Source organism: Nannobrachium achirus (genome assembly GCF_963921795.1).
Source record: "Nannobrachium achirus genome assembly, chromosome: 9".
NCBI lineage: Eukaryota > Metazoa > Chordata > Actinopteri > Myctophiformes > Myctophidae > Nannobrachium > Nannobrachium achirus.
The window spans coordinates 46,450,418-46,476,277 of record NC_137818.1 but is presented as its reverse complement, the minus strand read 5'-3'; the positions used below and the strand labels follow the sequence as shown (position 1 = coordinate 46,476,277).

Here is a 25,860-nt window from a genome sequence, read left to right as displayed (position 1 = left end):
CCCTCTGCATCCTATGCAGTTTGGGTTTCGAGCCTTCCACTCCACTGAGTCAGCAAATTGCTTATTCATTGAAAAGTTAAAGTGTGCTTTGAACAAAGCCCCATGCGCAATGGCAGTATTTTTGGATTTCAAGAAAGCATTTGACTCTGTCAGCCATCAGGTCCTCTTGTCCAAACTAACACATTTCAACTTGTCCCCAGAGGCCATCAAATGGTTTACATCATACCTATCAAATAGAGAACAGTGTGTTAGTATAAATGGCATCAAGTCTCCTTATCACACTTGCTCGGTTGGTGTCCCCCAGGGATCAATAGTAGGACCAATTCTGTTTTCTCTGTTTATAAACGATCTACCTGATGTATGTAAAGATGTACATATTCAGATGTACGCAGATGATGCTGTTATACTGACTCATGGAAAGAGCTATGCAGAGGTGTCAACGGTTTTAACTTCTGTTCTGACCAGCGTTCAGGACTGGCTTACAGACTCATGCCTGCTCCTGAATGCAAAAAAGACGGTCTGCATGGCTTTTTCCAAAAGACCAGTTGTGATGGAATCATCAAATGTGTTTCTGGGTGGAGAGGAACTTGAACTTGTGTCAGAGTTCAAGTACCTCGGGGTCATGTTAGACTCAACCCTAACCTTTAAAAAACATGTAAAAAAGGTTACAAACACAATCAAGTTCAACCTTCAGAACTTTAAACAAATTACACCTTTTTTGGCAGTTAGTGCTGCTAAATCGTATCTCCAATGCATGATCCTATCACACATTGAGTACCGTTTCACAAACTGGTCTTGCGCAGGTATAACGACTCTCAAACCCATTGAACAGCTATATAAGAGTGCGCTTAAGGTATTCGATAGGAAACCCCACTCATATCACCATTGTAATATTCTTCAGAGGTATCGTTTTTTGAGTTTCGCTAATTTTAAGGTTTTTAAACAGGTCAGTATCATATATAAGACCCTAAATGGTCTATGCCCACCTCCCCTAAAGGAATTCATAAAAAGGAAGCCTGATAGAGGACTCAATACTAGAGCAATCACTAGAGGGGATTGCGAAGTACCGTACCGGGTAACCGCTTTTGGAAAAAACACCCTTTCAGTGCAGGGATGTTCAATCTGGAATGACCTACCTCTAACAATAAGAGACTGTTTGTCATTTCCATCCTTCAAGTTCAATCTAAAAAAATGGTTAGTTGACAATCAAACCTGTGACCATGTATAGTTCTAAGAGTACAGCTCATGCCATGTACGTATATTTTTAACTATCCTTTTTTAATGTAGGGTACTGTTAGTAATATGTGTTGTTTTGTTGTTTTTTCTTGGTTCAGGAAAAATAGTATTTGTATGTATGTTCTTAGGCGCCCTCTCCTAATGTAGGGTTACTGTTTGTTGGTATGTATTGTTTTGTCTTCATGTGGGGACTACGGATGAAATTTAGCATTCTTGCTAATTCCGGCTTATTTACATTGCATTCATGTAGTGTTCATTAATATGCATTGTCCCGTCTAAATAAACAAATAAAGTAAAGTATAAAGTAAAGCTTGGGAAAATATTGTGATATTGTATTTTTCCATATCGCCCAGACGCCCACCCCTACCCCTAATTGCTCCCGATGAGCAGGTTGGCACCTTTCATGGTTTCCTCCTCCATCTGTGTACGTTTACCTTAGTATTTTCTTTCCTTAGTTAGCAAGATCAAGTTAGCACCTGTCATTAGCCCATCACCAGTCAGGTACGCCCAATAGCTTAACGGGAGCGTTTCGCTGTTACTGCGGCGTGATTATGGATCCCACTGGGAAAGATGGATAACCACGCCCCGGACTCATTTTTGAAGCTTGTGATTGGCTGAACCGGACGTAGGGAGCACTCCGTTGTAGTCACTTGGACCGTGCAAGGTGCACCAAAACCCAATTATCATGGCGTTTATCGTGCGCTTGCCCAGGCCATAAATATAACGATTGCATTCACCACGGCTTCGTAACTCGCGCGGCCTGGCCCGCTCTTCGCGGGCGCTCGGGCGAGAAGAGCAGGACCAAGGTCCGCTGGCCTTCGCGCCGCTTGCAATGTCGTGGACAATAACTGAAAACGAGCGCTCTATGCCGTTTCCATCCATCTTTCCCAGTGGGATCCATAATCACGCGTTACTGCGTGTCATCTTTTCGACACCCAACTCTAACCCTTACCCTAAAACTAACCTCCGTGGGGTGAGTCGCTAACCCTCCCGACGCTCCCTTGTCGAAATGACGGTCGTTCGAAAGAGCGAGAGTTCCCCTAGCTTAACACAAATAATGACTTTTCCTCTACAGCGATACCGGAGAGGGTACACAGAGGTGAATGTAATGCACAATCATTGTAAAGTGCCAAGGATAAAAGCTCCATATATAACGCACCATTTACCATTTTACACCTTTGAATAACAAAAAGGTGTTTTGATGATGATGGAAGAATTTTAAGCTAAGCAACAAATGTGGTCTTTGATGGTTAGTATGACAGATGTGTGGAAAGCTCCCTTTAAAAATCAAATGTGGAGGTGGTGGACTACTCCCACTGTAAGCAGTTTGTCCATTAACATGAGTTACTTGCCATAAATCATAGCCCTCTCTACAACGCAATGGATCCTCCATACACAGGCTGAGGTTGGCAATTGTAAATTATTGGTTAAAATCAGTGCAAAAGAATACTTTTAAAGAATGCTTTTACAGCATGAATGATCAGCTAATTAAACATCACTAGACCAGTGTAAAGTATTACTAACGCCCTGCACTTATACAAATCTGTGCACACTTCCTTTAATGGCTTTACAAGCACTCTATGCTGTAATGCAAGAGAAAAATCTGACTAGTCCCTAAGAAGGCATCCTGGCTGCAACCTAACCAATAAACACCCAACTGTAAGGAAAGGAAGACAGCATAACGGCATCCTGCAACCAGTAAATACCAAGCGTTAAGGAAGGAAGGCCGCCTCACATCACCGTCTATGGCAGTGGTCCTCAATCTTTTCAGGCCGCGACCCCCAAAATAATCATATTTTAACTGGGGATCCCCCCACCCTGACGAGCACGAAGAGTTGAGGCATTACATTTTGCGTTGCGAGGCATTGTGAGCATGCAGATCGGCTATTTTCACAATTTCTGCCTCTAATATTTGACAATTTGGCCAATGTTTAATTTGTCATTTTAGAGGTACTAAAAAGACCTTAAATTGTCAGGGGTTGTGCTCAAAAGTATTCAACCCCACCCCCCCACCCCTCTCTGCAAATCTGGTTTACTGGCTAAATTCACAAACTGACACTGAATGAAATAAATAAATCATACAAGAACAATGTAAATAGCTCAAAAGTAACATTTGTTGTGTTTTTTTTCCAAAGTCAATGCTAAATTAATTTACGGACCCCCCTGGGGGTCCCGACCCACAAGTTGAGAACCACTGGTCTATGGCTTGAAGATCAGCCACATCCTACCAGGCTTCTAAACCAAATGTTGAGAAACCAATAGCTAAACAACTTCCCCTCATACCATTACTGGTTGGCCTACTAAGAGGTCAGTTGACAGCTAATGAAATACCAAATGCTCCCCATTCCATTCATAATTATCCTAATTACCCATATATAAATTATTTTTTAATGAATGAGATATGTAGCATTGCTAGGAAGGGAAAGCAGAGCAGCACATTTAGACACACTGCTGTATGACAGCGGAGCCAACCATACTGCAGAGCTCAAGACCCTGATGCTAGACAGGAGGGTGTGGAGGGTAGCGATTCAGGAGTCCTGAGCTGGTGTTGGCTAGTCTGCACTCTCGCATCGCTTCGCATGTAGCATTGCAGAACAAGCCTGCCGTTTGAAAATACATGCTTTGAGTGACTGATATTTCCTTCCCACACCAAAATGCATTGCAGCATACAATGGCGATCGTCGGCACACAGTAGCATTCTAGGGTTTTTGGTCGGAACATTTTCAAATGTTCAAAGAAAATTGCCTACGTGGTCTGCCTGATAACGGGTGGTCATGTTGTAAAATCTGTTCAGTGAAAACATGGCAGATTGTGGCAGCTCGTTTTGCCTCCAAAGCCTCAAGCCATGGCCCAGGGTGGGGCTTCACTTCCAGGCTTCTGTTGCAGTAGGAAGGGCTTTTACTACAGCACTCAACCATCCCTTCTCTTCTGCTGCCACATCCATAGTGGTACGAGATATACAATATTTACAAGGCATGAGTCGCCCCTCCCCCCTTTCTCACTCAGCTGGAAGATTGGGGTCACTCACTCCCACATGGACCCCACCTCCAGTCCAGACATGAACTCAGGACTTCAATCATTTGTGTTAAAGAATCCAGCCTAATTTTGTTTTATTCTTCATTTGGCAAATGGCAATTATATGGTATATATAATAATATATAATCCTATTATGGACCAGTAAGTGGGCTCCTCTAGGCCACTTCTCAACTGGACAGTCCGGTGCTATAATTGAAGTTGATATATTTTGTTATTAAAAAGGGATGTGCCAAATTGAGAGATAAGTTATAACATTGTGAAGGGTAGAATTAGCAGACCAAATGCATTAGGACTACAACTACTATGTATGACTTGACAGACATCTGACTTGACTGACGTGAAATGATGGCAAAAAGGGGTGAGGAATGAGGATGTGACTGTGGTTGCAGCATAATCTATGACATCAGGGAACAAACTCAACTTTCACAGTGGCTGGTAGATAAATACAAATGTTAGCATCAATTTGAGTGTACTGAAGGAAAACTAAGGCTAAAGAAAAATACATATTTATGCCCTATATTATGGATTAATTAAATTAAATTGTCAATTCTTATTTTGCCCCTTTAGGGTGTGTGTGTGTCAAGCCAACAATGTTTCGCTTTATAACCATCATTAGGTTGTAGATCTGTTCTTTTTTTTGACACTTGACTCCCTACAATCTCCCCCATGTCCACTGAAATGTATTTTGTACACTTGCCAACTGTTTCTGGATGCACTTGTTTAATGCTACAGCTTATTTCTTATTTGTTCATTCTTCAGGACATAGCAGCAGCCATGAACCTTAGCTTATTGTTTTTATTGGCCAATTAATTATTACCTTGATATTACAGTTGGCTGAACGTCCTTCACTGCCGTGTATTTTGATGAGATTGAGCAACACCAGCCAACCTACTTATTATTTATGTGGTTATGCGACAGTAAAATCTGAAGGCTCAAAATTAATCATGCACGCCAGTTCCGGAAACCGATATGAAACGATCCGACTCTCATGTTTGTCCTGAACCTTAAGGTAGAGCGTACTAAAAGCATGACCTCGTTGACATACCATACCACTCTTAATGCACGCACACACGTTACACAAACAAATAAGAGCACACGCATGCAGGCTGGGCTGTATATAAAAGCTAATAACCTACATAACAGTGTGCATGTGCATGGCGCGCCTGACCGCACGCCACACACACTAGTGGGGGTGTGTGGGGGAGTGCTCCACTGTGGTCTACCCTACTAATGCAAGAATAGAAGAGCAACTGGATAGACTGTGTGTGTGTGTGTGTGTGTGTGTGTGTGTGTGTGTGTGTGTGTGTGTGTGTGTGTGTGTGTGTGTGTGTGGAGGGGGGGGGGGCTGGTATCTAAGGGGAGCTAAGTGCTGCAGGGAAGTGATGCATGGTGAATGCAGCTGAAACACAACCAGGTCACAAAGAGGGCCGAGACAAGGGGGCTGACCGTCCAGTAAGAGGAGAACCTTGAAGAAGTCGCTTATGGCCATTTCTTAAAAGCCCCTACCCTATCCGACTCGCTTTGTGAGTGAGTGAGTGTATGTGAGAGAAAGAGATACACACACACACACATATGCAGAGACTGTGCCACAATGCAAAATAGAGTCCCAATAACAAGGCAGAGGTCAAGGGAGATAACAAATCACAGTGAGAATAGAGAATGAGGTGGAGAGACAGAGGACAGATTGGTCGGTTTGGCGGTTTCCCTGTGTAGCTATGGCAGAACAAACCGATTCAGACACCCAGACATGGGAGGAACCGCTTGCTGTGTTTCATGCTCATCCTGGGCATAGCCATGTACAAAATATTAGACTCGCCTCTCACACGCTGACACACAGGCGTGTGTGTGTGTGTTACATGACTGATTGATGTAGGTCGGCCACAAACTATTCAGCTACATACTTGATATGCATTATGTGGATTCCATGCCCTTCCCAGTCATTCATTATTCTGAATACACAAGCATATGATATAACATAATCATATAATGTGTTCTCGTCCAATCAGAACAGAATACGCCATTCTGACTTAACACATGGGGTGCCTAACACGTCCACACACGTGAGAACGATTCCTCCCGTGGAGTGCGGCTCCGTTATCGCAACTGTTTACCATGGTAACCGATAGCCCCCGCGTTGCCGCGGCCGGGAGTGAGCGAAAAATGATTCCCAACTCCAAGTTTCCCATGATTCCTCACAGAATACTACATCCGCAGGAGCTTCCTGCCAGCAAACTGGTGCTGTGGGAACCAACACATGGGCACCGGTCACGAGGACGTCCCACAATAACATACGTGGATGTACTCAAGAAAGACGTAGGAGCGCAAAGTACCAACGAGCTGGCCAGATGTATGGAGAACCGGGATGACTGGAAGCGACGATGGAAGGCTCGTCTGAGGACGACCTAGAGAGAGACTTTAGTCTGGCTGCCAACAGGCCTTTTTTGGCTTAAGTATGACATTTTGTATATACCGTAGTTATTTTTTTTTATATCCCCCCTTTAATTGTGCCAAAAGGTATTGTATTTGATATCATTGTTATCGTTGATTTGTCACCTTTACAATGAGGTACAGCAGGCCTGCAATACTGTTCTTTTGGTGTTCACCTTTGTTACTTGGGGCATTGAATGATTGCACTCTCTCACAGTAATAAGGAAAATAAAGAACAACACATATTGGCAATTTTTACACTTTGGTAATGTTAAGCTCAGTGTCAGGGAAGCCCAAAACTGAACTAAATGCCAGCAGAACAGTATATTGCAAGACATTTTGGCAAAATCCTGGTCGGCGCTACCCACACGTTTGGCTGTGTAGCTCATGCCTCGAATGCCCGATGCTTACAAGCTGTACTTCGTTGTAAAGGTGACAAATCAACGATAAAAATGATATAAAAATACAATAACATTTTTGTGGCAAGTTTTATGATGTATGATGCCCGTGTCGAACAATTCAATTGGCATGAAAATGTTTTAACTGTAGCAATTTCCATATTTCAAATGGCTGCCCTTGTCCTAAATAGGTTCCCAGAGAACATCATCAAAAGGCATGCTACTGCTATGAATAATCTCCGGCCCAGTGCACTCATTGGGCAAAAACCTTGTACAAAAGGTCATATGCATTAGTTTTTTGGAATAGCCTTCCTATGCATTTGTTTTCTTAGAATAGCCTCTCTCTAAATATTGTACGCATGTTTTAGAGCTGAAATATTATTTGTATTAGGGAAGTCTGCTCCCAAATGAATTACAGTACACAGGGTAAAAATAAGTCCAGTATGTACATTTTTGCTCATATCATCATGCAGTATTTACAGACCTCCAGTGGGGCAATATTTCTCCATATCCAATCCCTTGATTTGCACCTCCAACTTATCACATCTATTCATTGAAATGTATATTCAAAATTTCAAATCAAGTTCACCAAAAGCAAAGTAGGAAAGGGCCACAACACTGAAACAAATACCTAAACATCGATTCACTTTTTTATAACCTTTATATAAGATTAGATTTCAGTTATACATATAAACAAATAATAATAATAATGGAAAAACTACATCTAAATATATGTGCTTCTACAGCAAGACATCTACAATTGGGAAAGATTGAGCACCCTTAAACCAAATCTATCAAGGCAACTTTTGGCCATTCATTCGTTCATTCATTCATTTAAAACACCATTCACGGAGACCTCTTTTCATCAGACTACATAGTCACAATACAAACACCGGCACTAAAGATAGAGCTGCAGGCATGCCAACAAAGGCCCCAAATAAAACATGCTACACTAGACATATACTTTGAATCCGTGTGACGTCACAGCACAGCCATTGAAATGGATGAGGAAGGAATCTCTGTGCTGCGAGGGGAGGAGGGACTGGCCATTTAAAGGCCTCTTGCAGGAGAACATCAGTGCTCTATCTATGTACTAACATAACAATAACATAAAGACCTTTCCATGCCAGTGGACCTGGGTCCAGGGGCTATGTGTTAGAGGCCTTGCATTTTCCTGGACAATGGAGCAAACAACCTAAAAGCTAAAAGGAAAAGTAATGCACTGTCGACTGGGAAGAAAAGCAGGAGTTACTGTACTCCTGTAATTCAATTATAGGATTAATTAAATGGAGCAGCCTAGTGTTAAACCCTTGGCTGTCTCTCCAAACAGTATATAGTGGGAATATGGAACTTTCTGCATTTTTGTTGTAGTTGTTGCCTTTCACTCAAAAATAAGCTGCATAATTGAGTCTGTTAAATATTAACAGGCCATATGCATGCTAAGCATGCTCATCTTAAAAAGATGCCTTTCTAATAAGCCTTATATATGCCTTAATTATAATTGCCCTAAAATGTCAAATTAAAAATCACCTTAAATATCTGTTATTTTAGAAATAGCCCATCTTTCACTCAAGCGGGACAATTCCTGTTGCAAGTAGGGCTGGGCTGGGGTGGTATGGGGTGGTAAATGGAAGTCACCATTTACTGACGGTATAGTGGTATCGCGCCCAAAGGGTTGTTTTGAATGAAAAATGTAAAAAAATCGCACCTGTGCTAAGTGAGCGGTGCAAACACGACACATGCATATATCCTTATGGGCCGTTCTGTCCGTGGCGTCAGTTACTTTATGTGTATGAGCACGGATCTCCATCCGTACTATTACAGATCCGTAATAATGCATACAAAGTGAGATGTAGTAGTGGTTTGCATCGCTCAAAAATGTAGTTTAAATACATTTAAATTAAAAGAAAAATCACGTTATAATCACGGTTATTAACTCAACCCCGCGGTATGCATTACACAACCCGCTTTGGCGGTATTGCGGTTATTGCACGCAGCCCTAGTTGCAAGTTGATGATGTCATTTGGAAAACGTGCTAATAAAACATATTTAAAATATTGTTTCCATGCTCATATTAACCTTAGGCTAGGGCTCCACCAAAAACACGGCACACTTTGTGCCGTTGACACTTTTTTTTAACAGGGGCGAATTGGGTGTCCGCCGTTGACGTCGGCAGTGGAGCAGGAGCACCCTTCATTAATAAAAATGGAAACTAAAATTGACGCGCCCAGTGGAGCCGGGGGGTCAGGAAGTATCAAGTTGTTTTTTAGTTCCCCTAAATTTTTTATCCCAGTTTTCACCCAGTGCCAATTGCCTGAGCTGTAATCCTGGGCGCTACTCTCCCTCTGCCAACCTGGGAAGAGCCCCGAACTGAGCTCATTCAATGCATGAGGAGTGAGCAAGCCACTTCTTATCACCTGACAGGGGGACATAGCACATAGAAGGAAGTAAGGAACACGTTATTACAAACAGTTCCTTTCCCCTCCATCAGGTGCCTCGGCTGACCTGGGGCTGACCAGGCAGTATAGAAACCAGGTTTACTGCATATTTTTGTGAGTGTGCCTACCCTAGGGTCCTAGGGTAGGCCCTAGGGTAGGCACCCTGCCTAACCACTGTGGCCCGGGAATTTAGAGTGCCAAATGAAATTACTTAACCTGACTTTCGCCAGATGGTGGCAGCATTGCTTATGCATTGCTTTACCATCTGGGCTCGCTCCAGCACAGTTGATAACACTCGTAAAGTCCCGGGCCGGACCAATCAGCGGCAGCTATGGGCGGGCTCTGAGCGGCTCTGAGCCAATAGAGTCTGATTTCAGACCACGTGGAAACCCAGGAGGCGGATTCTGGGTGCAACGTCATGCAGACAGGCCAATATGAGTGGTTGGAGTTGGCACGGCCATATCCAATCACCTGCTTTAGAATTTGAAAAAATGGCCCGCCCCTTACATCGGTTGTGCTGGACCGAGCCCAGATGGTAAAGCAGAGCGTTATGCAGGCATACGCAATGCTGCAAACCATCTGGCGAAAGTCAGGTTAGAAATTACTATGTGCTGCGAACATTCCCACAGCCTGATGTTTTTTATGTAGTTTCCATGTAGAGGACATCTGTGTTTACATTCCCTGTCAGTCGCTTAGATTGGTTGAGATGGCCGTCCATCCTGCCCCCCAATCGATGACAACCAACACAGTGATTCCTGTTGCTTGATAAAATGCCTAAAAGATGAATTTGACTGGCATAACTATTAATGCTTGTTTTTTTCCCTTCTTTTCACCCCCACAATTTGCTCAGCTTGTGGCGTGACAAAACTGGCACGACATGGTATTCTGACCGAATGAGGAATAACATGTCACATAATCATTAAACAAAAAGCTGGTCTGTCTCAAATTCTCAATATCACAACCCTGCATATTCCCCCTTGCCTGCACAGTGTTGGGGTCACGCCATCACCGATTAGGCCAAATCTTAAAAGCTTTGACAGTTAAGAACAGTCAAATGACTTGAATGACTTCACTAGTTCATGCCAAGTTAAGACCCCTGCAGTCTCAGCAGTGTTCATGAGCAGGAGACTTCAACCGAACAGGTTCAACTAGCTAGCACCTGTGGTGGCCAAATTACTCCCAGTGTGGAGACGAACCTGAATAGGATAAGATGGATGCAAATATGCATTTGGTGCCATGGCATTGGTCCGAAGGTTCATTAGTCCGAATTTGTTAAGAATACTATGCCTAACTCTAACCCTAACCTCAGTAACCCTTACTAAATTCGGACTAATGAACCTTCGGACTTATGGGCAGTCCCCTATGCATTTATGTATTTGCACACGTACAGTCATATATATATATATATATCTCAACAAAGGGATTGTTTTGTTGTCTTGGGATATCTGCACAACTGGCTTGTTTTCATACAGGAGTATGAATGCATTGGATAAAAACAACAACAGAAGTAGTCAGAATAGCCTGCAGCCAAAAGCATGATTTTATTTAAAAACAAAATACACTACTTATAATGAATTACTATAATGACCCCTCCCCCTGCTTTAGCTCTCCTAGCTTACAAAAAGAGAGGAACAAGTGTGTGTGAAGAGTCACATGACGGCCAGCCAGCGTGCTCTTGTTTTACTCAAGTGACTGTGGCTCTTCTGGCTTCACAGAGGAAGAGGGGTGGAGGAAAGGGGGAAAAGGAGGGGGAGCTGAGACTCCGGCAGCCTCTTCCGTCAGCTCGGGATTCAGGTTTGGTCACATTTTCCCCATGGCAGTCGGATTTAAGGGCCAGAATGTAAATAAAGAGTGCGAGCTAGCTTGTATTCAAAGCAGAGCAGACTCTCATGCAAAGTATTATGCATGTGCCTGTACGGAGACAGAGAGTTACACCGTTAACATGGGCACTGACACCAGAGTTGTGTGAGGGTCACCAAGCGGCCCCGTCGCCACTCACTTTGACTATTCAAAACAATGTCGCTCGACCTTACGGTCAGTGGTGACAAGCTGTTGACACAGCAGAAGCTACAGTCAAACTAGCTGGTGGAACGTGACCTAAAGCAACAAAACCTCTCTTGGCAACTCCGCACACTTCACACAGTGGGAAACCTTTGCGTTGTCTGTGTGGAGACTGGAGAGTTCCGTTATGTAATGATCCAAGGAATCCAGGAGAAGACCATTTTCATTGCACATTATGGTTCAAGAGTTATAGGCCAAAATGCAGAGCGTCCTGGTTTAGGCCGCCAACTGGTCCAACAGAACACACACACAGGCCTGGAGAAGACAACAACGGACATACAAGAGCATAAACATCTGTTGTGCCGTTATACAAGTGATGGCAGGGGCTCAAGAGGTAGTGCAGCCATTTGGGGTTCGATCCCCAGTTCTGGTGTCAAAATGTCCTTCAAGACACTGAACCCCAACCGCTCCCCAGGCACTGTTCAACTAGTTGGGATCTGTTAAATGCAGAGGATGAAAAGTACATAGCATTACTTCTAGTCCACTGTAATGTACACACAAACCAAGAATGACTAACACGGCCCTCACTTCTGCAGGAGAAAACTTGACATAAGACAAGAGGAGATGGATGCAGGGGAGAATGTCTGGTCACATGGACCCACCACACTAATAATAAACTAATACAGTGAAGATGTGCTTGTTTGTGTTCAAATATACTTGGGCCTTGGGGAGGGGGGGGTGTCAGGCGCAGGCTGTGACACCCCTCCCCTGCAGTGCATTTCATGGATGGCAGCAACGGGTAGGGGTTGCTCAATAACACAGGAGCATCCACGGTAAGCCTTCAACTGGCACTTGGGGTTTAAAAATAAAAAGTAGGCCTGCCCTGTGCTGGCGATAACAATGTCCCATATGGAAGGGGGAGTGCTGGAAGAGTGCATCTCTGTGTGTGTGTGTGTGTGTGTCGGGTGGAAGAGAAAGCCATCAGGGGTTGTGCGGGACGCAGTGAGCAGGGTTTGAGATATTCCACTGGGTTTACTAACAAAGAAAAGGCCAGGGAAAGGTCTGATCGAAGCTACTCTTTACTGAAGCCACTTAATGCTAGAAGAGCAGTTCAGATTCAATCGTTAGCCTAGCTGTTGATTGTCAACATACAACACACCTGAGGGGGGGCATAATTCAAAACCAAGCCTGGTAATAAAGTAGGCAATACTGCTGCTCGACCACAGCTCCACTGACAATCCCAAGAGAGCAAAGTAGCGGAAGCCACAATGGAGCAGCTGCCACTAATGGTCCATTTAGGTTAAGAGAAATAATAAGCTAGCTGATGAACACAGCCATTGCGGGTGAAGTGAGCTATCTCTTTTAGAGCGTGTTCCAACTAGCAATGCGGGCAAGTGCCCCTGTACTGGCAACTGAGTGTGTGCCCTGGGTGATTTGTTTCCGACTCTTGTACGGAGATGATGGAATGAGGAACAAGGACAGACGCAGCAGGAGAGGCGTATGACAGGAAACTCCTGCTCAGTACAGATACGCTCCACCTACATAAGGTTGACAGCACCCATCATTACTGTATGTGCCAGCACTCCCCCATACATGTACGGCCAATGTAAGCCTTTATTGGAAATCTCACACAAATACAACAGAAAGTGAAAAGGGGGTAGTAGTCCATTTATCACCTGAAAACCCATCAGTGATCTCAGGTCCAGGGTCAGGCATGACTGTCATATTGGCCTATGCCTATCATGACACTGGCGGCCTGTAATTACGATAATAGCAAATTCTAGATAGTAGCAGGATCATAAAACAGGAACATCAGGGCTATCGCTGACCAAGCCTCTATAATCCCACAAGCCCAAATCCAGACAGTAAGAATTTAATCCCATTCATATCCAGGGCTTGCAGAGTGTGTTCGAGTGGAAATACAGAAAGTCATTAGGATGGAAATCTACATTAAAAAACGAACAAAAATCCTTTCTGGAGCACTAACGGGCTGATGATTCAGTCTTTTAAGTTTTAACATATGCTTTTCTTGTGGTGACACTCATCCAAGTCAGTGATGTCATTACGTGCGCATCCCGCATCAAAAACTCATTCAAGTCGCCAAGGGACTCATTCATGTCATGGTCCTGGGGTCCCGGGGATGCGCCTCCATTGGAGTCCATGTTAAAATAATTTACCGGGTTGCGGTAAAAGAAAAACATTTTAAAATTCCACAGACACCACCATTGTTCATGGGTGAAAGCATCCTACTTTACCCTACGTTAACACAAATAAAATCCACATAGAAAGTCTTAAACAGGCGATAGAAACGTCAATGTTTTGATTCCACCGACGTCCGACGCCATTTTGCGCGCCCAAATTCATTAGGGGCACATGTTTTAGTAGTTTTAGTAGTTCTAAGTTCAAACATTAGCCAAATTGTAAAATAAATATAAGAAATAGGCAAACATTTTGAAAATAGCCGATCTACAAGCTCACAGCGCTCAAAAACATTGTATTGAGGACTCAAAACTTTTCTGGGATCCATTTGAATGACCACCTGTGGGTCCCGGGACCCATTACATTGAAAACCTAGTAACATCACTGCAAGTGAATGGTCCGATGTGAACAAATCCAGGGACATTGCACTGTTGAAATTGTGGCCACATATGTGGCCAGACCTGAATGGGGGGAGAACACCTAGGAAACAGGTCGTCCCTGGTTAGCGTGCCGGCCTCAGTTATGTTTCTGAGCATTCTTGGCCTAAAATCACGCAAAGCAGTAAACAGTATCTCTAAAGTCATGTCACCAGTAAGACTCCCTAATCGGGAGATAAGCGACCGCGACGTCGTATACACAAACTTTAGAAGGCAGCAGTAGTCAATCAGGAGGGAATATGGGAAATGGGACAGATCCATGTTGATGACATGACTTTAGAGATACTGTGTACTGCTTTGCATTATTTTAGAGCAAAATCTGTAGGAGCAGTGTCCAAAAATGTGTTTTGCAAGAATAGGCCTCATGGTGGCGCTAGAAGAGGGCCATGTGAGAAAAAAAATAGAAAGCCTGCAGTTTCTATTAGCTTGCATTTCCCATTGATGATGTCACCGGTAGGAAGGATTTGACCCACCCACAGCTCTCCTATGAGACCCAAACTGAGAAGAAAAAAATTGTGATATTTTTTCATGAACATTAGTGAGGACCTATTATATGAAGATAAGTTGAAAAGTGGTGGAGAGCCCCTTTAAGCGAGTGTATCTTGATCTAGAATGTAGAAATAGTCGAGAAGTGTATAAAATCATGGAAAGGCAGCAGTGTTTTCAGTGGAAACAGGGACGCTAAGTGTGATACCGTTGTAAGCCGAAGGAGTCACATGACTAAGAGAACTGATAACACCTTGCGATGCAAAATGTTAGCTTGTAGATTAGTTGTTTTTGGAAGGCAACACTACAGAGAGAAGCTCTCATTGACAACTGTTTACAGAGGGATGCAGATTTCACACAGTGTTTGTGTCTAATCATCAATCTAATCACCTCCATATTATGTATATGCTTCAGAGAGACTAATGAGGATGGTACTGAAAAAAGGTTAGTTGAGGTGTGTGTACGATGAATTGCAGTTTACTCCGTCACTGACCGTTACCGTCACTAAATGCTAACTGTTACTGTAACTTTGATAATCGTTACTCTGCTGCTTTACATTCGGGCTGGACCGCAATAACGCGGTACTTAGTAATACGTTACTGTATTAATACCAGTAAGACTCCCTAATCGGGAGATAAGCGACCGTTACCGAGTAGTGTAACTACTTATTACAGCTGCCAAAACAGTATTATTACATGTTACTGATCCAAGTAAAGCTGCGTCACTTGTTATTCGTTACAATGAATGTGATTTGTTTTTGTTTCTGACCAAGATAAAGGTGCTTTCTCTTTGCTCAGGGCTTGACATTAACTTTTTGAGGCACTTGTCCTTCGGACAATTACATTTCCCATTCACTTGTCCAGGCACAAAAGTCACCCGTCCGGTCACTGCACTTGGTCAAATTATCATATGCGGTCACTGCACTTGGTCAAATTATCATATGGATCGTCAAGTGAGTGACCCTATAAAATGCCAGGAGTCAGACAGAGAGAGAATGACAAAAAAAAGGACTGTTAACGACCACCCTTGCCACTCCATAGTTTGGGCAGTCCATAGTCTGCATACAGCACAAAGCCGCTAGGAGCGTCACCGAAAAAGTGAAACCAAGAGCCACTTAAGTAACTTTTTAATGAACTTGTCCGTAAGGATTTCTTACTTAAGCCTTAACATGAAGCCCTGTTTGCTTTATCATTGTATATGTCAGACACTAGGGCTGTAATCTATCCCCGTTTTAAGGATTCGAACTACAGGGGGGGGGGGGTTCCGAACGGACCATCGATTTAATTAGAACCAATGGGCCTCATTCACCAATAAGTTCTTAACTTTCTTCTTAACTTGTTCTTAAATTTCTTCCTAAGTGAATTCCTAAGTGAAGTCCAGTCACATTCATGAAACGTTCTTAGGAAGGCAAAATTGTTCTTAACTATGTTCTTATCATGATGAATGCCAATCCTCGTAACTTGAAGGGGTGTGCCAGGTAATCCTAATTATCATAGGTATACGCCCCACATATCCTAATTTGCATCCCTATTACCATAGGGAGCCACCCACAAATCCCCATGTAAGGCACGACTTCATGACACTCTCTGCAGTCACACCTGTGTTTGATTGCTGTACACAGAACTATCAAGAAATCACTCACAGAAATAAAGTTGAGAGAATGAAGGCAAGAATAGCCTAACTAAAGTGTAAAGATGGTGGAACACTAGGCTCCAAACATTAAAAAAAAAATACTTCTGTGGAGGTACTTCTGAAGTGAACAGCTAATTATTTGTATTTAATGAATGAATGTATTTTATTATTTCACTATAGACATCAATGTAAATGTGCTGAAATTAGAATGTTATCCATATTTCATGTTTGGAAATAGCATTAGTTGTGGATATAAAACATTTTATTACTGAAAGCTGGTAGGTGGGTATAGAGGGGCTTTAAGTTAGCAGCTGCTTGGTATGTAATGGGGTGGAAGTAGGGGTGTGGTGGTTGGGATATGGTGCAAGGGGGGCTTTCAGGTAGGAAGGGGACAGGAAAATGGGCGTGTGGCGGCTGTTGGGGGGGGCATGTGTTGGGCGATGAAGGGTTGTGCCGAGGGGAGGGTGGGGGCAAATTTTTCAGACCTGTTGAAAACTAGTCAGTAAACCAGTGGTTCTAAACATTTTCATGTCAAGGACCCCCAAATTAACATGCATTCTGTAGACCCCCACCTGAAAATATTTTCTGCCTGAGAAGATTTTTCAAGATTTATCAAAGTGTTTAAAAAATATCCGATCTACAAGCTCAAATTGGGCTGTAATGGTTATGCATTCGGTTGTGAGCTTGTAGATCGGCTATTTTCAAACAAATTTTAAAACTGGGTTAAAATGGTAAAACTCTTCCTTGTTTTACTGTGGACCCCCTGGAACTTCCTAAAGGACCTCTGGGGGTCCTCAAACCACACTTTGAGAACCATTGCTCTAAAGATATGATACAAATATTTTGATGATTTAAATCATATTGTTATACAACTGTAGAATTGATGAAACTTAAATAATACAGTATTTTAGCACTGCATGTCACACTTAAGAAGTAAAAGGCCACCCTAAGAGTGCTCTACAGTATGCGTAGATTTTTTTCTTAACATAAGAACAAATCACAGCTAAGAAAACATTGGTGTATGCCAAATCTTCTTAAAAAACTTCTTAAAAGGGTCTAAGAACAAATTTCTTCGTAAGAACGTTCTTAAGTAGGTTGGTGAATCGGGCCCATTGAGTTTATTTATTAATTTAATAAAAAACGAACAATTCGGCGCGTTAACACCATAGCCATAAATAACTTTTGTAGAGCACTTTTATTGAAGACGTTTTATAAAAGTCTCTACAAGAGTTATAATTTATGGCTAGTAGCGTTTTCGAGCTTGCAGATCTGCTACTTCTGAAGCTTTTCTTTTTTTTGGCGTTTTGAGTTTCAATGCTACAATCGAATGGTTTGCGTCTTTAATCACAAGACTCGTATCTTTAAAATGGTATATAGCATGCTAAGGTAAGCGACACACACGCTTGTGTACACTGATTGTTTGTCAACATACGGTGCGCGGCCCCACAGGCAGGCCGTCTACAGTTAACAGGTTTTAATATGTGCGCAGTAGCCTGCACCCAGCCGGCGATACTTCTAATTAGCATTCATACTTACATTTGTTAAATGAGCACTCAGATTAGTTGTGCCACCGTGGAATGCCATGTGCTGGTTGCATAATTGATATTTTTTCCTAATATGACCGCTCCAGTCCTCCTCACCTGACTCGACTGTGTGGAGTGTGTCTCAGTATCAGACAGTGTATACAGTACGTGCGTGCCTTTCCAATTATTGTAAAGACTACATAGTAGGCACAGGCTTCTGTGATATTCTGAATAGGCCTATCACATTCTAATAATATTTTTAGTGTAAAAAAAAAAAAAAAACCTGAACCCGTAAATTTAGAACTTTTGCCAACGTACCGAACGAACGTTCGAACCTACAAACGTTCGATTACAGCCTTAACAGACACCTGCAGATCCGTGGAGCAGCACATTGAAATTGCAGAGTAGAAGGTTGTCACATGCGCAAAAAGAACAGATATTAAAGCCATCAACACTGCGATGGTAATGGTATAGGTCAGGAATGGATGTTAGCTTGTAGATCTCTTCATACAAAACACACTCACCCTGGCTGGGTCAAATCGGGCGACCTCGTAAGTTCGGAACGTCGCCACCAGGCCCATTTTAACTGAGGTTAGGCCTCAGTTAAAATGGGGCAGAGTGTGTTTTGGGGCGAGCGTTCTGGTTACCGTCTGGTGCAGATCTATGTTCCTCTGTGCAAGGCTCTAAAACGAAGCCATGTACACATGCATACTTTCAACACTTGGAAATACTGTAATTATTTTAATGTTTTATTAGTCAAAGTTTCTGTGTGTGGACATATCGGGGCTGATGGAAAATTCATATTTCTGAATGGAAATATTTGACTGTACAAAAACATTGCCATTATCATAATCATTTGGCAAATGTTCACTGCTTGATCTCTATCCATTGACACTCCAAGATATATGAAGATGGAAGCCACCCTTGCAAACTTGAACAATTAAAGCCTTTTTTAGACGTCTGGGAACATCTTATCTGGTTGCAATGGTTACCAGGTAAACAGGTGTCAAATAGGGGCTGTTTTGGTGCCAGGTGAGCAAAAACACTACATTTCCCATCAAGCTTAGCAGCCGAGCCGCCGGTGAGCATTTCCTCATTCAGATCGGTGTCTCAGTGCTCCATTCTCTGCACTAGATGCTCCATTGTAAACAGGAACCATGTTATTCAGTGCTGCTGGCAGCGTCAGCTTCGGTTGTGGTTTGGATTTTACTTCACAACGCTACAGATCACCGTCATTCACGCCGATGTTCACGAGCACAATGCACATGCGCTGGTGAGTTTAATGGATTTAATAATGGCGTCCATAACTGTGCAGGCAAAACGTGACAACATTTTATTCTCAATACATCTTCATCAGGTCATACCATGAAGAGGCTACAAATGGCTTGAATACAGGAGGTACAGAGGCAGGACCTTCAATTAGCCAATGGGGCCTTCCATATAGTTTTCTAATTACTGTTCAGTACTTGCTCTAGATCCCACCTACTGTGTCTTGTATGCACACAGACCATTTCCATATGCTCTCTACAAAAAAAGAACAAAAAAATTAAAACAAGATTGTTCAAAGAACCTCAGAAGTTCATAACAGATCTGAATGCCAATAGACAAACAGTAAGGGCCAGCTCTAATAATCAAGGTAGGTATGGGTGCAACCCATAATATCTGTGATTACGTTATACACAATGTCAGTATACCTGACGAGAAGAAGTATCAACCTGAATTGAACAGGACAGGGGTGTTATTGAAAACAGATCTGGGAGGTTTGGTGAAACTGAGAATCTAACTAACCAATATCAAAATCACCCATGAGTCACGTGTTGCCTAGTATTGTTTGTAGCCTTCTTTCGAAAAGGTTTGTCACTGTCCTTTACATACGTTCATTTCATCAATGAAAACATTTCATTGTTTTTTCTTCTACTCAACTCCTTTTCATAGCGGTTTGAGTGGAGAGCCTACAATCCTTCCACACTATGGGGTCCTATATCGGAGGTGCACCGGAGCGATTTCGTTTTCCATAATATTTTCATCCGATTAAACACCTCGAGGGTCTATTGACAAAAATCAACTAATTTCAATGCCAACGCCCAAATCCCTCCGATGCCGGGCAGGCAGCCGTCTTCCTCGGAGTGGGAGAAAGCGGTGATGAAAAAAGGCTTTGAACGCCATCTTGTTGGTTGCAGCTGCTTGGGCCTGAATACAGGAACCCATTCATTCAAGGAGGCAGAGGGAGGGACACTGTGGCGACATGAATTCATCTTTGTGTACCAAGCAACATAACAAATAACTCTTTTAGTTAGTAGGAACACAGGGAAAACTTCTGACGTGTCGTGAGTCGTGACTAAAAGATATCAGCGACTATCCGCACTACACGTGTTGGAATACGTCACGTAACTGCTGTCTGTACTTCGTCGTAGACTGTGTCGCTCTACAAGCTCACATGATGCGCAACACAGCTTGTAGACAAGTGGTGGAAAAGGTAATCAAATGTTTTACTTAAGTAAAAGTATCAATACTGCAATGCAGAAATACTCTATTACAAGTAAAATCACAGAATTACAAATTGACTTAAGTGTTGGTATCAAAATGTACCAAAAGTAGAAAGTAGCAAAATGTCCAATTTCAAGTTTTCAAGTGTATAAAATCTACAATCAGATCTACGAGCTTGTAGATCGTCTATTTTCAAATAGACAAAATGAATATAGGGCTGAAGTGGTTTTAAAGTATGTTTTGTAATAATAATCTAAATATACAAAGTAATTAGTAACTAAAGGTTTCAAATAAATGTAGTGGAGTAATAGTACAATATTTGGATCCGAGATGTAGTGGAGTAGAAGTAAAAGTATTGGAAATTGAAATTATTCAAGTACAAATACCTCAAAATTGTACTAAAGTAAATGTACTTAGTTACTTTCCACCACTTTCCACCCCTAACCCCAAAAGAAATTCGGGGTTAGGGGTCATTCTTTCTGCAACACAATGTCTGGCTCGGCATGCTAAACCCACCATCGGCGAGTTGTGGAAATATTTTCACCACTAAATAACACTGTAATGACCGCCCCCTTCCTGTCCTTGGCTTTTACAGTTCCCCTGCTGGGGTATTTAACTGGATGTGTTGCCTCATCAAAAAAAGGTGAACTGTGCCTAATACTGCCTATTATTTATTGTCTTTTGCAGGTTACAGTTAGCAGTGGTGTAAAGCAGTGGCTCTCAACCTGTGGGTCGGGACCCCCAGAGGGGTAAACAAACCAACAACAAGTTTAAGTGTGTAGACTGTAGAGGGTATATGCACGTTTCTAAAGTGACAATTTAAGAACTTTTTAATAATACATCTAAAATGGCAAATATTGGCCAAATTGTCAAATATTAGAGGCAGAATTTGTCAAAATAGCAGATCTACATGCTCACAACGCACCCTGGGCAATATATAACTTCCGCTTGGTTCCAAGATTTCTAGCGGAAGTGCTGCGTTTAACGGACATTACGTCATGCGGTGCGGGTCTGTTTACATTCCCCAGGGAAAAAACAAAAATAGACTCGTCTGAATCAATGTTTTTGTTTGCATATTGTTTATTGTGAGCGCAACTGACGGAGCAGGAGACGTAGACCAGAGTTTTTCCAGCGGGGAATACGTTTGCACTGCAGGAACACCGCACTGTACAACTTCCGGGAAAATTCAGCCCCACCTCCTAGAACGGTCGCTGCCTCATATCTTGACCAGGCTTTTCTCTTCGCAGATGAGTAAGCCTGACTACGCGAGGCTACTCACAACGCCTGTTGTGAGCATGTATTCTATTTTTACAATAGAACCGTGTTATACAAAATGTAACGTCAGTGCTCGTCAGGGTGGGGGAATCCCCAGTTAAAATATGATTATTTTGGGGGTCGTGGCCTGAAAAGGTTGAGAACCACTGGTACTGGTGTAAAGTAACCAATTACATTTAATTAAGTAATGTACTTAAATACAATTTGGAGGTACCGTATTATTTGTGCTATCTATACTATAATTAGAGAGGTCAGTCAGTCAGTCAGTCAGTCACACACACAATGCATTATCTATTCACTCGCTTCAGTGACTGATCTAAAATTTAACATGGCATTGGCCATTAGCATTATACACACGGTGACGGAGCCCGAATTTCATTTTTCCCAAATTCAAGCTATTTATTAGCGTTTCTTCACTCTACAGCTCTACAGCCTGTTTGTTACCTGGGTTACGGTCCGTTCCTCCAGGCCATGGGATCTGTAGCCCCGGGCCCACACACACCTCTCTCACAGTTAGGAATGTTTCAGTCTATCTCTCTCTCTCTCTCTCTCTCCATGCATGGGTCACGCATGCAACGGGTGATGTGTGTCTCATCTTCCAACGGGTATGGAAAAATTATGTGGAGCAAGCACATACATCCCCATAGTTCTATTCACCTAATTTTGCTCTTAAATTATTTGTATCCATCATAAATATACACTCCTCCATGGGCTGCTCCTTACATTATGATGCTCCCACATATTCTCACGCACGCAGCATGCAGTTACAGTTACTTTCCCCATAACCCACACTCTGCACATATTTTGCAGCACATATCTTCGAACGGGTAAGGTCTAGTACTATAGTATTTCCAATAATTTTACTTCTACTCCACTACATCTCAGATCCAAATAATGTTCTTTTACTCCACTACAATTATTTGAAAACTTTAGTTACTAGTTACTTTGCAGATATAAATTATAATTATAAAACATACTATTAACCACCTTTTTTTAATACCCATTTGAAAACAAGCAATTGCATTTTGTACTTGTTTTAAGAATATTTTGATGCCAATACATTCACACTTTTACTTAAATACATTTTGAATTCCGGACCCGTACTTGTAACAGTATTTTTCTATATCGCAGTAATGATACTTTTACTAATGTAAAACCTGAGAGTACGTTTCCCACCAGTGCAGTTCAGTCAGTGTGCTGCCAGGCTGGCTCGCTGTTAACACCTTGCTCCGCAGGCAGGCAGACAGACAGAGACAAGAGACTCCCTTCTCAAGATAAAAAGATCGTAGAGATCCAATTAAGACATGCTTAAAATAAGTGTTTCGAATTAAAGGCTCATCAAACGAATCTGCACACTGTCTGTGACTTCTCACACTATCTGAGCACTGGTTAGCCTCTTTGCAGCCATGGCGAGCAAGCAAGACTGTGCTGAATAAATTCAGAGGTTTTCTGTTATGATTTGAAGGTTTTGTCGTTTTGCGTTCGTTTTAATCAATCAAGTGGAGAAAAGAAGTAGACGCAGGCTAAACCAGTCTCCTTTTTAGAGCAAATGGAAACCTACACACTTTAAAGCCACCATCATCATCATCATCGGCCTGTTATGGTCAAAATCCCAGGTCTGTTTTCTGGGTCATAATGTCATGATTAAAGCTCACATTAGAGCATGGCTAAACAATACATACATAATTATTACATACCATGTATGTATACATGACCTATCTTGGCTGCCATGTTCGAAATCCACACACCCAGTCCATAGGCCTTCTCATGGACGCAGGGCAAGGGTGTCGTTTGCCAGAAAGAACAGATCCACACATCTTGTAGATCTGTTCTTTAAAGCAAACGACACAGACAGCCGTACTGCGGCGTTTAGATGATGCAAAAATAGTTAAATCAGCTCCAGCATACTTGTATGCGTGGTTGCTACTAGCCTGTATGGACTGGCTGGCTATGGAGCAGTGGGGGTGGTGGTTTGTTTCTGCACTGTCTGCAAGTAGCCATTTTTTACACTCCGTTATGATCAACTGCAGGATGATCCAAAGCTTCCATTTGTTTCACCCATTATGTGCAATAGTGGAATTAATCCAGAGACTTGTCTTTATGGCTACATGGCTGGATTATGCAAAGTCTAGTATTAATCTGCTGATGCCGTACGTTGGTTTAAAATCACCGGCTAAGCTAAAGGCACACAGCTAATGTTCGGCCAATTAGCTCGCCAGCTAACGTCCAGTTAGTTACTACTAGCAAAAACCCACAGACAATGTTGTGGGCCTACAGTCTGACTCTGACCCATGTTACAGTAATATTACACCATTAAACAACCCACAGCAGACAAGGAGCCGCAGTATCCTCCACTTTCTGTTCGACCCCTTTAAAGAGCAGTGTGCGGTGGTCCCTACTCCCTACACAAGACTCAAACGGGTAAAGAAAGTTAGGTTGTTTTTTTAGTGCGCAAAACCAACGTGAATAAAAGCCCGGAGGTTGAAGAAGATTACTGAAGAAGAGGGGTGAAAACAGACAAAACAAAAAACATCAAAAGGTCCAACTATAACAAGGCCTGGTTTATGTTTCTTCGTACTTCTGGAGCCTACATTAAGCATACATCAAGCGACTACTTTAGGGTTACAGATAAGAAGAGCGTCTCTCCTGGCAATAGATTATTAAGCAAGTGATAATTAGATCGCAGTGTGACGTTTCGAAACTTTTGTGGGATCGTTATGAATATTCACGTAATGATCCATTCTGCATGATCTGCAACAACTAGCAAAGCTGCTCCAGTAGGCTACGGTCTCCTCCACCCCACCATCTATCAGTCTCACCCAAACCTGCTTGAAAATAGCCGATCTACAAGCTCAAAATGCGTCGCATCGCGGCGCATTGTGAGCTTGTAGATCGGCTATTTTCAAGCAGGCTAGCAGCAAGCTAACACACAGCGACTCCACTGTAACACTCAACCCCACTTCTTTAACTCCCCTGTCTGCCTGTATGTGCTTTGCATCTGCACACAGAGGTGAACACCACCATGGTTTAGTTTATTTACGTGAAAACATTTAAATTAAAAGCCCCATTTGCCAGCCGTCTTGGTCTCTTACCAGCTTTTCAGTCGAGGGGTGTCCGTCGTTTGATATCACATTGACTGGAAACGGGCGGAATATCGACTCTTGTCTCTTGCTTTGGCCCAATAGTAGTAGAACGCCACCGACCGACCGAGGAGAGCAGCGGAACACTCCCCGAAACCCGCAGCTCTTCGACCCGCCGTAGTCAGCTGAACGCACCGGTGGAGACGAAGCGGTGCGGTGCTCACTGCTCAGCCCTATAGCTACCGCGCAACGGAAGAAATAATAAAAAAAATAATAAAACGGGTTCCTTCCTTCAGTTTATACAATAATGACCCCTGTGTCTGTTGTGTTGTTGTCCCCCCGGGTTCAAAACGTCACCCTTTCTTCTTTCTCAGTCTTTAAAATAAAAAAACAAATCCTTCTCGTCTTTCTTTCCCGTCCGTCGTCCCCCCTTTCTTCTTTCTTCACAACAGTTTGTGTGACACTCTTCCTCCGGCCATCAAACAGCACAGATGGGCGCGGTAGTAACCCTGCTCTCAGCTCCGGGAAACCCCACGTTTTACGCCACAGCGTCATAATAATAACGCACGGCGAACTGTGCGAAGGGGTCGCAGAGCTTTGGACCAGTGGACCACTCCAAAACATTAGTTAAAAATGTATTTATTTTTATTTTATTTATATTTCATATGATGGTGTTGTTAATCCGAATGTGATGTTTCATATAGTTAAATATTCAGAACGGTTTATTAGCCTACTAAACAGGCTATATTGCATGCCTAAATAATAGGTATGTAGCCTAGAGTAGACAAGTAGCCTACAGACTACAGAACATGAAGGGAGAACAATTAGGCTATAGCAATCGGAGACAGGGATGATGGGTCAACTAGTTTGCTTTCAGATGCAGTCAGTCTCACTGAATACAAGATTACAGAACAATAGGTTATTTTAATTAGTAACTTAATCCCATGGATTACAAAAACATGTAGGCTAATAATCTGACTACTTTTGGATTAGTGCAAAATCAAACATTGAACACGTTGACCATAGACGCAGTCAGTCATCAACATTTGACTTGCACAATCCCCTTCTTTCCCAATCCCCAAACAGCTTGAAACATTTGCTATGCAAATAAAACACATTTATCCAATAGCTTTGCCCGGATTAACAACAGGACCCATTGAATTTGACTATGCAAATGTCATCTACTGCAACAGTGCTGGAGTGCT

At 42.6% G+C, this 25,860-nt stretch overlaps 1 protein-coding gene across 1 annotated transcript in view; it reads right to left on the bottom strand.

Moving 5' to 3' along the window:
• Positions 1 to 25,124, bottom strand: part of LOC308292058 (guanine nucleotide-binding protein G(I)/G(S)/G(T) subunit beta-1-like) — a 54,905-nt gene extending 29,781 nt beyond the window's left edge. Inside the window, exon 1 of the mRNA XM_080734285.1 lies at positions 24,668 to 25,124. The gene's annotated coding sequence lies outside the window, so the exon portion shown is untranslated. The remainder of the gene's footprint in view (positions 1 to 24,667) is intronic.
• Positions 25,125 to 25,860: the final 736 nt, after the last annotated feature.